This window comes from Pseudopodoces humilis, chromosome 7, assembly GCF_049639895.1.
Source record: "Pseudopodoces humilis isolate 2021_Gansu_Grassland_sample_001 chromosome 7, ASM4963989v1, whole genome shotgun sequence".
NCBI classification, from domain to species: Eukaryota; Metazoa; Chordata; class Aves; order Passeriformes; family Paridae; genus Pseudopodoces; species Pseudopodoces humilis.
Window position 1 is genome coordinate 29,105,396 of NC_142206.1, and position 15,992 is coordinate 29,121,387.

Below are 15,992 nucleotides of genomic sequence, written 5' to 3' on the forward strand. Positions count from 1 at the left end.
GTGAGCTCCTTTGAATTCTGTAAAGCAAATATAACATCACTCCAGGCTCTAAACAGAATGCCAATCGACCATATCTTTAACCTTTAGAACCTTTAAAAGTACTTAGGGACTTGCCAATTTTTTTTTTTTTATTTTGTCAGCTATGAGTTTGAAGTTGGGTTGGACTCCATATGGACTCCAGAAAAGGGGAGATCTGTTCCAACCTCGTTTATCAATCTTATCAAGGCAAGGATTCTTTCTGCTCATCCTGTCTACCTGGGTGGGATAGATGGAAAGTGGGTGGGGAAAAAACTACCTCTGCACTGAAATTTTGAGGACTTGGTACTCAGAATGTTCAGGAGAAGGAGAGCAAGTGGTGAATCCCCCATACATGAGAACTCTCTGGCCATGCAGAGTGGGCTCACCATCGAAAGTGCAAAAGAAGAGTGTGTGTGGGAATCAGGCCAGGGCTCATGGAAGGCAGTGTCTCTTGCCTGACTTCCCCTCCATGTGATCCTCCACCAGCACAGACAACAACAAAAAGGAGAAGAAGGCAGCCGAGGACCAGGCCCTGTGAGCTCAACAAGTTATGATATTGGGACTATATTTTGTTGCTTGGGTACATTTACCTTGCCTCACAGAAACACTCAGATGAATGCGATAAAATATTTTGTCTCACGGGTTGACACCCACCTCATCTGCCTCTCTCCATTAGCAATCCATGTCTTCAGGAAACTCAGAATCAGATTTGTGTTCTAAATGGCATGAAACAGCGCAGAAATAGCAAGCAAGAAACAGCAAAGCAACCCTGACATCAAAATAGACACATTTTGTCTTCTTAGTTGTGGAGGCAAAATGGTGACAAAACAGCAGAATACATTCTCAGATGCCTTGATCCCGCAATTTTTCATCAGGGCCAAGAGTAACACTGGTTATCAGACATACAAAATTTGTTTTTTCTTCCCTACCAGTTTCTTAGCACTGATTTAAGTTTCACACTGACACCAGCGAAGCGGCGCTTAAATCACAGCCCTGAGAACCAGCTACACGTATCCAAAGCTGAGCAGAGTTCAAACCTCAGCCCTGTGCTGATACAGAGTCTTTTCTGTTTTAAATTGCCCACCCACTCACTATTCCCAGCTGCCGAGCCACATAACGTTCAAAGACCACACACAAGGTGCAAGAGCAATAGGGGCCTGTTGAAAATTAAAGTGCAACAGCTTAGTCAAGAGGATAGACTCCAGCCTTGCTGCCTAGAAAATGGGGGCAAGGAATGAGACGGAAGGGCAGACAAGACCGTGGGAGATCCATACAGAAAGCGATGGGAATCTACACTGGAGTGTATTCTGCAGAAATCCCCTACCCTCAGCTCAAGAGATAACAGAGACACACAGAGCTTCCTATATGAAGAAAGGCAAGAATCAGCTCATAAAAAGAACTGCTGCTTTCCAGAAGCTAGATGAGATACTAGGGTCCCAGGGTTTATTCTCAGCTTGGCTGGAAGCACCTAGAGCTGGTCAAAAACCTTCTCTGTGCCTCATTTCGCCTTCTTGGGCAAGTGTAAAGAAGTATAAGACATGTTTTGCTATGTCCCATTGCCCCCAACAGACAACAAAACTGTCAAAAACTCTGGTTTCTTCTCTCCAGTGCTGCTGATGAAGGGACCTTGCTCTGAAATGCACTCATTTGAATGCCATATAGTAATGTCACCTATTTCTCTTCATCCCATTGTAAGAGCACATTGCTGTTGAAAACTATAGTGTTGCATTACCACTCAGTGGTGGCACAAAGGCAGAAGTGGGTCAGCACCATCACATATCACAGTGCAACACACTCATTTTTAGGAAAGAGTGTGGTCCTCCTGCAGGCTCTGGGCTAGTACTCACAGGGCCTGAGGCAAACTAGTGAAAATAGGCTGTATCCTGAACCTATATGTTCATATGGCCAAGTTTGCAAAGAGTGAATGTTTTAAAAACATTCTTAGGTTTTGTCCTGTTGCTTCTATACATAAAGAATGTGTCTTTATACATCAAGATTTTGTGCTTCGTCACTAACCATGGCTGAATAATTAAAGGCTGAGTCAAGCTGTACTCACAGTATGGGCTATTTTATCCATCACTAAATGAAACGGCTTCACTGCTGAGACAAGGCAATGTTGTAACAGCACACAGCACAGCCCAGCAGTCAGAACAAGAAACAGCGAAGGTGGTTTCTAACAGAAAGTGCTCAGCATGTTTGAAGAGGCAGACTGCCAGCACTCTATGGTGTCATCCTACTCCCTGCTACTCAGCTGGGACAGCAGCTAAGAGAAGAAAGGAGGAAAGATGAAACACAACATGCCGTGAACTTTCTCAGTGCATCTCTGATTACTACCAGCAAAAGAAAGCTACTCAAGAAGGCACTGGAAGGAAAGACTCAGTGAAGTACCCCATACCAAGTACTCTGAGATGGTGGTTTGAACCCAGAACCACATAGGGCAGCTTGCATGTGTTCCTGTAATGATCTAAAATAGAAGCACCGATACAAAAATGCTTGCAGCATTGTCAGGCTCTAACATGTGATCCCAGATTTGGGCTTCAGAAACATGCACAACAATAAGCAGAACAAAAGATACTAAGACTGGAATTTTGGTAGTTAACTCTATTGCTCTATTAATTTCACTACCTTCCTAAAAAACTGGGAAATGTAAAAAAAATATAGGTATAAATGTACACCATTTTGATCTTTCAATTCCTGTCAGAAACTCAGTGCAGAATAAAACGTTCCAGCACACAATTGCTTGCATCCAGCTTTTTGAAATATCCCACTGTGATACATATCAACCTTTTCCTTTTGATTGATAGACTTTGCTAGGGAAACACAGCAGAACAGATGTGTGTGCATGGGTGCCATCAAATTAATTTTAACGCTCTTTTTTTCCTGCTCCCCCCTCCCACCCACAGGCTTATAAAGTTATTCTGAAAGACATGAGAACTCTAAATAATGGGGGGAGGGAGAGTGGGGATTAAAGCACATCTGAAGAAAGTAGTATAAAATTGCACTGAAAGCAAAAAATCCTCCCACCATAACCTACCCTTGTCCACCCCTGTGTCAACAAATATGCAACCAATTAATGTAATTGCAGAGTTATTTATGGCACACAGGAAAGTGTAGTCAGGGACCCTGAGAAACAAGGTTGTAGGGGTAGGAACGCCTGGGTTTCCCCCTCGCCCCCTCCTTTGCAGATGTTTAAGTTGACTTGTGGTGTCCATGTGTCTCATAACCAACAGCCTGTCTACTTTGCAGGTGTTGCTTGCTGTATGGGGGTGGGTAAAGTGGATGAAAGGAGACCTGGAAAAAAGTTGGCTTCTTCTGATTTCAAACTGTGACCAAAAGATATTGGTTGGGTTTAGATATTCCCCCGCCTACTCCCACCAACTTCGCAGGCTACAAAAGCCCCATACTTAATCCCTTCAGATGACCCTTCCGACAGCAGCAACAACATTTGAACAACAGGGGGAAAAAAAATTTCTTAGCTCCATGATTTGATTGTTCAGGGTGACAGTTTTGTTGCTGTTCACTGCCCTGCACAAGAGAGGTTTTAATTAGAGCTATTGAGTGGTTTGAATTGGCACAATTAGGGTCAGCATTAATGATTGCTGCATGTGTTCTTTTGAACAGTAAGGGCTTTTTTTTTGCCCATGGACAGGAGGGGGTAGCAGCTAATGAACTAGGAGAGTGCAAATTATCTCTGCAAAGCTGGGGCAAGTGTAATACACACTGGGGATAAAGTGGAGAGCAGGAAGAGAGAACACAGCTTATGGGGCTGATCAAGAAGACTTCCCAGGAGTGTGCTGAGCACCATCAGTCTCCAGTGCTTGCCATTTTCCTCCTCAGGTGTTAAGACTACATAAAGTACTGACAAAGATGCGTTTCTTGCAACACAAGGAACGTCTCAGAGAGGCAAAGTATATGCAGTGTTTTCATACTGAAAAATACAAAAGGAGAAGGGGAAAAGGCTGCAGTCTGCTGAGAGCAGCAGTCTGCTTCAAAACAAGGGCGTGCTCATGCAAATTGGTATTCCCATGAGTAGGCTTGTAGGCTTTATCCACCTCCCATTCACTTCAGCGCGATACTGGATCAGTTCAAAGGAACACAGCCACATAAGAGACAGACATGTACATTTGTGTACAAGCACCCTCCTGTGTGTGTGTGTAGAAATGCCTCCCAAATACACACACCTGCTTGAACAGCATGGCAGGTAGATGCCAGAGCCCCATGCATATGGCACCTCTGCCAAAGGCTGCTCCTTAGAAAACAAGAGACCTCACAGAATGTGCCACTTGACTTAAAGAATAAACCTCTTGGGGGGCATACCTGTGGCCTCCTCAGAACTTGCAGATCTCCTAAAATGTGTTCATTACAGAGTATCTTCCTGACCCACACAGTCCGTGAAGCTCTTCAGAAGTGCTCCCAAGTTGCAGGAGGAATACACTCCCATGTCATCCAGCATAGCCAAAGAGACTTCTCTTCCACAAAACTACTTGTTAGGGAAGTGGCACATAGGTGATAGTGACAATACTGTGACATGTGGGTGCACGGACTCACAGGCAGCACAGGACCTGCCCCACTCTCCCGAGGAACCTCCATTGCTTCTGTACTCTGCATGTCCTCCACAAAGCATGTGCTTTTTTTACCTCAGGCCCACAACAAAGCTTTCAGAGTATTCTCCTTTTACTAAAACAAGATTTTGGTCAGGCATTATATTAGAACCCCAGGTCTCACTTCACCTTCAAGGTACGGAAAGAGTTTGTTCATGTGCCAGCTATCCAGTGGTGGAGCTGCCCTCCCCCAGAGGGACAGCCATTCCTCAGTTGTGTGTGCTACTCATCCGTTTTCACTAATGGTGGGTTGACCCTCTAAAACATGAATCAGCCTGGAAGTCCCTTCTGGGCTCCAAAAAGCCCAGATAGGACATCACTGCTAGGGGCACCCATGGGGCTGTCTCAAGTCTGGCATTACCAGCTGAGCCAAATACTGGCACTGATCTATGGTCTGGCCCTGAATACCTATGCAAGCCATCAGGCCTGCTGTAAAATGTCCTTTCTCATTGCCTGCAGTAATAATGTCTCCTGAATGTCACCCGAAGATGGAGATACATTGCCAAGCACTGTGCATCAAAGAAAAGGTTGATTGTTCAGTAAGTTAAGATTAGTTGGTAGAGCAGAAATGTATATGCTGTCAGAGGACTGATCCTCATACATTTTTCAGAAAACATTTTCAGCCAAACTTTCTGCAGCCATCCCAGAGTGTGGCCACCAACACCTAACCACTCAGATTTTTGAGGCTGAACACTGGCACCAGCCAAGGCTGCACAGCCCACCAGTTCCTTCATTGGCAAAACAGGTAAAACAGTGTGCATGACTGGAGCGGAGGAGCTGGGTGGAATCCTGGGTGTGCAGTCTTGGCTGGGAGCTAGCCAAATACTTCAACTTTTATATATGCAAAGGAAGACAAAGGTACCCAAAATATGGAGAGAATGAGACTCTTTGGTGTGGTTAAAAAGAGCTTTCTGTATGTTTCTATTACGAGATCTTTTCAGATCTTTCAGTGTCTCACTCTCTCTAAACATTACCTTCTCTTGAAAAAAGAAATTCAATTTCTCTGGCTTTTTAAAGTAGGTAATATAAATTATGTTACTATTACCTAGGATATACAGTAGCCCAACGTATTTGGGAAATAATTACAGGCCAAAATCTTGCTATGCAAACAGAGGTCAAACAGATTGTGCATAAAGAGCTCATATTCTCTAATAGGCTTAATCCAGTAGGAATTTAGTCCACAACATGAAGATTTAAGCAGTGATGCTGCTTCAATCCATTTGAAGCCTATAGATGGATACAAATCTAATGGGCACTCACAGCTAGGATAATCTCACTTAGTTTTCAAGGCAAAAACCTAAGGTAGACCACTTCCCCTCAGGTGTGGGTTACCTACTCATTTGTGACCTCACAACAAGTTCTCTACCTTATTACAAATTTTGTGGTACTCATGTCCAAGACACATGAGAGTCTGTCTCATAAAGGATCTTTCCCCACGTGTGCCAACCTCCAGGGCATAGAGAGTCCATCAGTGCCCAGCAGAGGTCTGCAGCTGCCAGTGGGAGCTGGAGGTGAGCAGGAGGATGGCAGGAGGGTGAGAGCAGAGCTGCAGCAGTTGTCTCTCTTGGGAGCAAGCAGCGTGGCTGCAAGTGCTTCAGCTCACCCAGCACCCCTGAATGGAGAACTTCTCCCTACCCTTGGCTCCTTGGCAGGAGGAACTGGTTCTATTGGGGCTCAGTAGAGGTCCAAAATTGGAATGCTGAGGGAAGGGCAGAGACACAGGCAAACACCTCATGGGTGCTTTTGCCATGGGCTGCTTTCGCGCCCTCTCCCCCAAGCCTCTCTCTTAAGGATTTCAACTGTTCCCATGGTCAGCAGTTTTGTTTGGGCAGGTATCCAGCATTGCTTAGCAGATCCAAAATGACACCTCACACATTCTTGAAGGTGTGAAAGAAACAACCAAGCTGAACGGTTTCACCACCCTCAGGGTACTAGAGGTGATACCATAGACTTGCCAAGGAACACGAAAGGACATCCACAAACATTTCACGACCACCTTCTTTGAGTCCACTTTGTTATTAAACAGTCCTGGCTTTTGGCATTAGCTGGAAAGCAGAGCATACAACTGCTCATACAGGACCTCTGCCTCAGTTTTCTTGTCTTATATCCTCAAAAAGGCAAGACTTTTCAGTAACAAGTTGATTTATGTCATCCAATAAATATATTAATAATCTTTGTATGGATCATTTACAAGCAAATAATGACTCCACAGGCAGGAGGATGGGGCTTAGCCCGTAGGCACCAAGCAGCCAGCTGGGCCGTGGCCTGAGGCTGAGCTACCTGGAAAGAGTCTGGAAGCTAACAGGCAAGAAAGTGGATGTGATGTGGAAAGCTGAATGTGAGAGGGAATATTGTGAGAAGCTGGCAAAAGGTACAGGTGGTGCTGTGAGGGCTGGCTGGGTCCCTCATGTGGTTACGGGGAACGTGTGTGAGCAGCAGCTGAACCGCAAGACAGCTGGAGTGGAGCACTGGGGACATTCTGGGAAATGGGACCTTGCCAGGCCAGCATGCCTGGTAACCATACCTGTACTAACACATGAGCCTGAGATAACCTGGCTAGCAGTATCAGAAACTCAGAAATGGATATATGACAAAACCAGGATTACGAGAGAAAACTAGTTAGGTGCAGGTCGTCTCTCTCGATTGAGGAATGGAAATGGAGGTGCAGGGATGGTAACGAAAGAGATCAAGGAACATGGGAATGGATAATAAGATACACAATTCATGCGTCTGGGAGCATTTGGCAAGCAGCCCTATGCTCGACCACTGCAGCTGGAGCCAGCAATGAACCAAACCCTGTGTTTCTGACTTTGCCACCAGAGTCAGATCTGCCTCTACCCCAGCCAGACAGGGTTTGGCAGTGCAGGGGATTAGCTTTCTCTACCTGGACAGACAGATTGAGCATCCTGGCATAACCAGTTTGGTGCCTGTTCCAGAGCAGATGGCATTAGCAACCATCCACCACTGTGTAACAGCTAGGATTAAGTGGGTTTTTGGTTTTCAGTTCAATTAATACAGATACACTATTGGAACTACAGAAGGTGCCTTGTTTACATCCAAACTCATGGTCTACATCCAAGAAAAGTATTTTTCAGGAAAACCATTTTCACTAAGAAATCAGTATTGCACATCCTCTTCCTTAGTGTAGGCACTGATTAGGAAATAGAAAATATGCAATGAACCTGTTTATGAAGTGATGCTTAGAAGTTCTGCAAACACTCCCAGCAGAAGCTATAAATGCATACTTAAAAAACTTGTCAGAAAATAGCAAGTAACTCAGAATGTACTTCATCTGAGCATTGGCTGAAGGTTTGATGCAGACTTATTTTACTGAAATTAGTCAGTCCATCTCCAACTTGAGATAAATATATCTTATCTGTAAGATCTACAACATTTAATTGTACCTCAGATCACACATAAACCAGCAGACTCTTTGCTTTTCATAATTTCTTTGTATCAGTGTTGTCGTGCCACTGCATTTCTGTGCTACAGCCAGACCAGCACTAGTTGCAAGCAGACCAGCTAAGAAAAGGTGAAGAATGACCCCACAAAGACTGTGTTGTGAGATATCTCTCATTGGCCTGAATACTGAGCAGTGAGTTCACCCTCGCAGCCTTTTCTCAATGTTCCCAAGTCTCCTTCCTCTGACAGATCCAAGGTCCTAGCCTGGTGCCAGTAGCCCTGTGCACCCCAAGCTTCAGGTCTTCTTTCCTAGGGAAGGCTGCTCCATCTCAATTTAGAGCTCCTGATTCCTTGCCCCCTGTTGTAACCTCTTCTGAAGGCAGAGGTTACAGCCTGAATTGCTCTGGCCTTGCTTAAAGGAAAATGAGTTACTTAGGTTCTGTATCTAAAGAGCACTTTGGAAAACTCCGGTGTTGCCAAGGCACTGGCAGGGGGCTAAAGGAGCCAAGTTTTTTGCTGAATGCTCTCTCACAGCACAGAAACATATGCAAAGCTGGACTCAGTATATCACAAAGTTCATCAGATATGATAGCCAATATCAACTGCAGAAGTATTGGTGAGAAAGCAAGAGAAAGCTGGGCACCCTTAGCAGAGCTGGGCAAATGTGCCACCATTAAGTATTCTACACAATTTTAACTATTTATTCAGTTTGACTCTTTATTTAATTTAAAGCAACATCCCTTTTGCTGCCTCAGAGACTTTTTTCCCATAGTTACTGGGATTTTTCAAAATTATTGCCTTGATTTGGGAGAAGGGTACATTTTTCCTTTTGTCACATCAAGCTACATTCTCACATTAAAAAGAAAAGTCAGGCAACCAGGCTGATTTTCAGCTATATCTGCTTTTAGATCAGAGCCCTTCCCCTGGTTAACCAGTGGGATGGATCAGAAGTCTTCACTCAGGCTGCTTGAGGGTCTAGGCTTGATCAATAGGCTGATAGGCCTGGAAAAGGGCACCTGATGTGAGGAAAAAGCACTAAGAAGAGCAACATGAACTGCACATTTATTTGGAAACAGCGTCGAGAATTCTAACGTGAACAGGTCCAAATTTTTGTGGGTAAATCCATGGCTCAACTCACAGTCACAACAAGCTTGTATTTAAGAGTTTCTGCAGCTAGAAGGGCAGCAGATGCTCCCACCTGCATCACAACTCAACCAGCACCTTTGCCAAGATCTGTGCCCAGGAGCCCAGTCCCTTCATCATCACCCTGGTACCAGACCCCATGCTTGATACCACAGACAACAACAGAACTGCCTTCAGAAGGGGTACACCTCTGCATAGTTTCTAAACTTCACTCCTTGCTCTGATTTCTCATGAAGCCTGAGAACCTCTGCACTAACTGGACATCCTTACAAGAAAGGGCAATTTGTTACCACAGGAGCAAGTTTCACATGCAGCACCATACTGAACACCTGGTGTGAGGATTCTGTAGGATCTGAAGCTAGAGCTATGGTCTTAAGTTTAACACAAATGATTGGGGACACACATCCTCACTTTCTTCAGCTGTCCCATTTTCACTGCTTGCAAATTACTGACCTTCCCTTAGCCCCATCTCCTGCACACCCGAACTAACACAACCCAACACAGCCTTTCTGTAGGCTTATACTACATAAAGCCTGTGCCATTATTTCTTATGAATCTAGATATCACTGGGCTTAATGGCAATCAAGTTTTGCCCTTCTGCCAACAATTTAACTGAGCATATGAGCACTGCCAGGTTACTTTAGTGCTTAAGGAGTACCTTTCCCACGTAGCCATCGCTATTTTTCCACAGATTTACCACAGAAATCATCTCCAATTACCACAGTGAGGACTAAAGGCATAACTTCCACTGCCCAAGCACAGAAGTTCTGTGTTCCCTCAGCCACACAATATGCCTCGGAGGCAGCAATAGGCACCACCAGCCTTTTCTCAAAGGGATGCTGAGCTAGTCTGTCATATAATTATGAGTTACTAAGCAAAATAAGTAGGTAATTTTCCAGCAGTGACTAAGTGCAATTCTGAATTTGAGGTGGGATTTCTACACTTGCCTCCATGGTTTCTGTGGTGATATTTCATGTCCCCCCCTCACCACCTATTACACCTCTCCAAGCCAAAACAGCCTAGGAAGGGGCTGATCCACTTTGCCGCCCACACAGCTGTCTGCACTCCAAACTAGCACAAATGCCTATGCCCTTTTCCATCACCAGGCCTGCAAGAATCCAACCTCACCTTCACATCCAGAAGTATGTTTGCAATTAGAGTAACTTCTCTTTTTGTTATATTATGCGAGACCCAAGTCTTTGGGCTGCAGTGGTCTAGGGAGCGCAAAGCTGTGAATCTCAGAAGACACCTACACAGCTCTCATGCCATGCTGCCCAAGTCACAAGACAGGCAGGGAAACGATTTCCAGCAAGGAAGAAAGAGCATAATAGCATCCAGCAGAGGCACTGGTATTTATGGTAGTATCCATCCACTTCCATTCTTCCCCTTGCATCATTGCTATGAGTGGGAAAATATATCAGTAACATTATGTACTCTCTGCATGTAACTCCCCTGCTTGGATGCAGAAAGCCAAGCTGGCAAAAGGAACATAATTTCAGAGCATCTGACCACAGGCTTGGTAAATGGGGCCCATTGTACAGCCCCCTGTCTGTATAACTGTACATATAGAGTACATAATTATGAAGTGGCATTTTTGCCTTCTGAACAACTTCCATATGATACTCAGGAGATATTTCCTGTTCTTAGCACTGTTGTGTCATTAACTTTCCTGCTTGTTTTGACTGTCTCTCAAGCTGAAGTGTCTAGAACTGGGAAAGCCACAGCCAAGAAAAGGCATCACTAATATTTATGATGGAGACTCAACAAAAAGTATTCCACAATGCGTTATATTGTTTTCCACATAGCTCAGTAAGGGCTAGAGTGCCTTGGAGCTCTATTCTGCTCTGACTCCTTTCCATTTTTCCTCCAAGCAGCAAGGGCACCTCAGAGCAATGAGGATTTTCTGGCCCTTTAACAATCCACTTGTCCGCCAGACTTCCTCCTTTCATAGCCTCCATGTGCCCCCTCCCTTCTTCCACAGGGCTAGTTAATATGTGCCAAATCCTGACACCCTGAATGGTTTCCCAACGCCGACACTAATCACGTTTTCGGGAGCAGGTCAGCAGTGAAGGAGCTGAAATTCGTGTGAAAAAGTCCCAGGGATGGCCCCGATGCCTCACACCTGCATGCCCTATTCATCTGCACTGTTTACACATTGTCATCCACAATTAATTCTTTCCAGGGACGCTCCACTGCCTGCCCTCCCGTTGCACAGGGACCCCATTCTGAGCTGTTGTGTCTGTTAAATTGAGCATGGGGTGCTGCGATTAAATTAAGTTTTGTGGCACTCTCTCTCTTTCTCTCCCTCCCTTCCCTTCTCTTTTCTCTCCATTAATAACGATGCCTGATGGAAGATTGCTGGCACTGGAGTAAAGAAGTAATTACAGGCACTAAAAGTAGGGAAAGAAAAGTTTCTGTGTGGAAATGTGAATGGGGACATCTTTTCCGGCTAGCCAACATTTCAGCACGAGGTGGGAACCACAGCCACATTCAGTTCCAGGGTACAAGCAGGAGAAGGAGAGGAGGGCACGGGGGCACACATGATGATCTCCCATAGAGCAGACTGCAAAAAATTGGATCTGTGAGAGTGTTTAGCCACTGGCCTGAATACAGGTTTTCTTCAGCAACTGACATTCTCACCTTCTACTACAGCCGCATTTGTGAATATCCACGGCATACACCAGCCTGGCTGCTCTTCTCACAAAGTGTCATACCCAAAGGCACATGGAGAAATTCCCTGCCTAACAGGCTAGCAAGTCACCTTCTCACACTGGCACACTCCTGCACTGTTGCGTAAAAACATGGAATAAGAATTGCTCACTGGAGATTAGAAGGAAAACAAGAGGACAGGAATTTGACCAGCTTCTGCAAAACCTCAAAGCAGCAGCTTTTTTTGCCAAGTATTTTGCTCATGCATGAAGTGGACAACTGGTTTTTATTACTGGGACCTCTTCAAAATTGAAGAGCCATTTTTGCTGAAAACAGACAACGTGCAGCTTTCCAAGCAAGTGGAGCTGGGTGGATTTGGCTTTACATCTTTGTTCAGCTACTTGTAGGACTCGCCACCACAACAGACTTCAGTCCCACAGCATAGCACATCAAGTGTCTCCTTGGTAAGAAGGGCAGAGTTCAGACCCTTCCAGCCAGCAGCTTGGATCAGAGCTACAGCCAAACTAAAGAGCAGCCTCTCTGTTTGCTCATGTCAGCCATACACCAAAAAAAAAGAAAATAATAAAAAAAAAGAAAAAAAATAGAAAAAAAAAACCAACCCGTAAATTGCCTGAAGTTCTCAGGCCCCAATATCCAAAACACATGAAACATAACAAAATTAATTGACTACAAGCACAGTCTTTTAAGGCTTGGCAAATAGCAACCTCTCTGATTTTTATCCTATGCAAGAAAATTGCCCCTGCAAGAAAAAAATCTTTATGTTGGCAATTAAAGAAACAGCCTCCTCATAAACACCACTGTAAAATATTGTTGTATGTACATAGGAAACCTGCTGGATGTAAAGCATGTGCTACATCCCCCTCTAGTGCTGAACTACTACAGAATAACAACCTAATACTGCTACTGCTTTCTTCAGGTGGAGCAGAGACTTTTCTGCAACAATCCATAATTAAACTCCATAACAAGCCTGAGGGGTGGCTGCCACATTTGAAGGCACTTTTATGGGATGATTGCTCTACAGAAGATGGATTCACAGAGGCTGAGAAGTCCAAGAGTCCATAAAATTAAAAAGATTTAACAAGATTTTGATATTTCCTAAATAACAACGTGAATATTTTTGAAAATTTGTCCAGGGCAAATTTGTTGCATTTAGCAAGTCTCCTTATTCATTCTGTACTTCCTCTTGAACACTAGGGAGCTGTACACATCACACACCTGATCAGCACCTATCCCATGGCATCACAGGTCTTCAGTGCTTCATACCAACAAAACAGCCGCTCCCAGAGCACCAGTTAGAATTATTACCCTCCCAACCATCCTCCACCACAGCAGCCACGGTCTTGCAGGCCTTATTCAGGTAAGGAGCCTGGTGAGTCAGGCAGGGAGCACCAGCTTTCATCAGCTGCCTGTATTCTATCATGCTGTCCTGTCTCTCCTACAAGGACCATCAGGCCTGCCACCGAGGGTGTACCAGCCCCACAGGTCTCCAAGGCGCATGACAGCTCACACCAAAAGCATGCTGACTGCAAGTCTCAGCTCTCAAGCATGCATGGCAGTGTGTGTTGCATGTCCCAGGCTCTCCCATGCCCAGTGACACAGATCTTCAGGTGGCAAGTCTACACGTACCTTGCATCCCTCTGTGCAAGAGTCACAGCCGGCTAACAGGAGAGGGAAGGAGCCAGAGAGCAGACAAGCATCAGGGAAAGTCAGAGCAGAAGGCAGCCCTGGGGGCTGGAGAGAGCACAGGCAGACTGGCTTCAGCAGGTTACCTGGGTCAGACTGGGCAGAGCTCAGGATTTACAGCCAGCACAGGCACAGATACCGGTCTAGCTGGCATCCCCAACTGGAAGTGGGAACACAGCACTGCACCACAACACCAGCACCATGCTCCTTGTCCCATCCTTCCTCATCAGCTGACAGAGCTTGCTTACACAGCCCTTCCAACCTGATACTACAGGCACAGAGCAACAAATTTTATCAAAAGGCCTCCGCAGCCGTCTGGCAAAAGCACAATCACTCAGCAGAGTGGTGCAGCTGAGGCTCCTGTACCAGCCAGCCATGTTTCACCACCAGCTGCAAGCACTCTCTGCCTCCTCTTTTTATTCAACCTTTACAAGAAATAACCTCAATCCTTCTTTCCAGGGGGGTGAAACTTGCCAAAGAACAGCTGAACACAGGTCTTTATAATGGAGGTGTTTGAGTAACCTCAGTGGTAGGTGTTGAGAACAGCCTTGCCCATGAAAACTCCAGGTGAAGGCTCTTAGTTAAAATTATTTTCCTGAAGCAGATCTACTAGTACTCCTAGTAATATAACTATTACAAAACCTGCAAGCTGCCTACCACCTTTTCCTCCCTTTGAAACAATGGGAGTGGAGGATGTTCAGCAAATTATACCTCTTGCCCAGTTAATAGACAATTCACAAAATTATACACTGTTTTGAAGCACTCTATAAACATATATTAATCATTAAATAATTAAGATAACTCTCTGTTCTTTTTCTCTGGCACTCCCAAGTTGATGGATGTTCCTATAGCAACGGAGGAGCAGGACTGAGGGCAGGGGGAACACAGGGCTCGGGAGGCGATGCTAGTGCAGGACCTTTGCTCTCCAGCCCTCCAAAAGTCACACAGGGCAAGCGGAAGGGGGCTGCGAGAGGTGACATGCAGGAAGGAGGCTTTCAATTTTAATGGAAATTCTAACGATGACAGTCTATGCAAATAGGTAAATGAAAGAGGAGAGGAAACAGACGGGGGGGGGGGGGGGAAGGGGGCGAGAAATTAACCCTGGTTCAGATTTCAAAGCAAAGCCAGGAATCATTTTTGGAGCTAAGAATAGTTGCAGTGCACCTTGTTCTCACTGGGCTCGAGCCTTGCATAACCCTTAGACTCGGGGTCTGAAATTACAGCTGGTAGGGGGAGGGAAGGCAGCCTGCACAGTCCAGGAAATGTGGCTGTCCAGTCTGCAGCTCCATCACCTTTACGATTCCTTTGTGTCACCAAAAGGCACGATTTAACAAAAGAGCTGTCCTTCTGCTTTTGCAGGGCCCTTGCAGTTGTTTTGCAAATGAGATTGCTTGATTGGTGAGCAAAATCAGAGACCTTTTGAAGCTGCTGCCCAGGAAAGGGGGAGGGCAAGGAGTTCAATTATCCCTCACAGTAAGTAGAAGGATCTGCTTCATCCCATAAAGAGCTGTTGAGAATGAACCAAAGCAGCTTCTGAACTGACTTGCACGTAAATTTCATCAGAAATCCCAGGAAGACCTTAGAGCCACCTGTGGAAAAGAGCAGAGTCTGCTGAATTCCCAGAGGAGACCCTCCTGTCCCTATTGCAGCCCCCTCACCTCCCCTGGGAACAGCCAAGCCAGAGGCTGCCCCAGCCCCAGCCAGCCCCCAGGCAGGCAAATGGGGTCTTTAGGGTCTTTAGCCTGTTGGGAAATCTGCTCAACCAACACCAAAGGGCAGCCCCTCCACTGCATCCAAGGGTCCAGCCTGCAGACCTTCTGGAGATTGTGGGTGCAGATCACATCAACACCTGGTGGGCACTTACTGGGAGATCTTTTTTAATCAGAAAATAGTTTCTGCTACATAAAAAGTGCCTATGGGAAGACAGGGATGCTGCTGACAAGAAATGATGTTTTGTCGCACTGAACTGGAACCAAGCACTTTGCTCCAACTGCCACAATTTTTTTCATTCCAATTGAGTTCAGCATGAAAAGGAACTTTCCCAAAAAGGCCTCTTTTTTCCTCCTGTGCATGGGGCTTGTGGCTGAGGACTGACTGAGAACAATGTGGACCTTGCCCAAGCTTTATGGGAGCCGGGCAGAGCTCCCAGGGAGCACAGCCCAGAGGAGAGAATGGGACCCAAACCCAAGGAAAGGCACTGCCTATTTTAATGTTAAGCAGACTTGAAACTAAACATTTCATGTCAGTTCAACAAATTGAAGCAAAACATTCCTACCTCAGAAATGTCAAAATGCTTCACTTTGATCCAAAAAAATGTCAAAACAGAACACAGAAACATTTATGAATATGACTGTTATAATTCCAGGAAACAATTTTTCCTGTTTTTTACCCCAGTTTGTTCTGTTCTGAAAAACAGAAATTCAGAATTTCACAAAGCTGTACTTAGAGCCATTTATCACAGGAGGGACCAATACT

General features: G+C 45.3%; 1 protein-coding gene across 3 annotated transcripts in view; it reads right to left on the reverse strand.

Moving 5' to 3' along the window:
* SMOC1 (SPARC related modular calcium binding 1) overlaps window positions 1-15,992 on the reverse strand; it is a 160,479-nt gene that overhangs the window by 132,388 nt on the left and 12,099 nt on the right. For 2 of the 3 annotated variants that reach the window (XM_088057977.1, XM_088057978.1), the window contains one exon: window positions 14,682-15,106. The gene's annotated coding sequence lies outside the window, so the exon portion shown is untranslated. Of the gene's footprint in view, window positions 1-13,603; window positions 13,906-14,681; window positions 15,107-15,992 lie in introns of those variants that run through there. The other variant, XM_088057979.1, reaches the window with a different exon arrangement.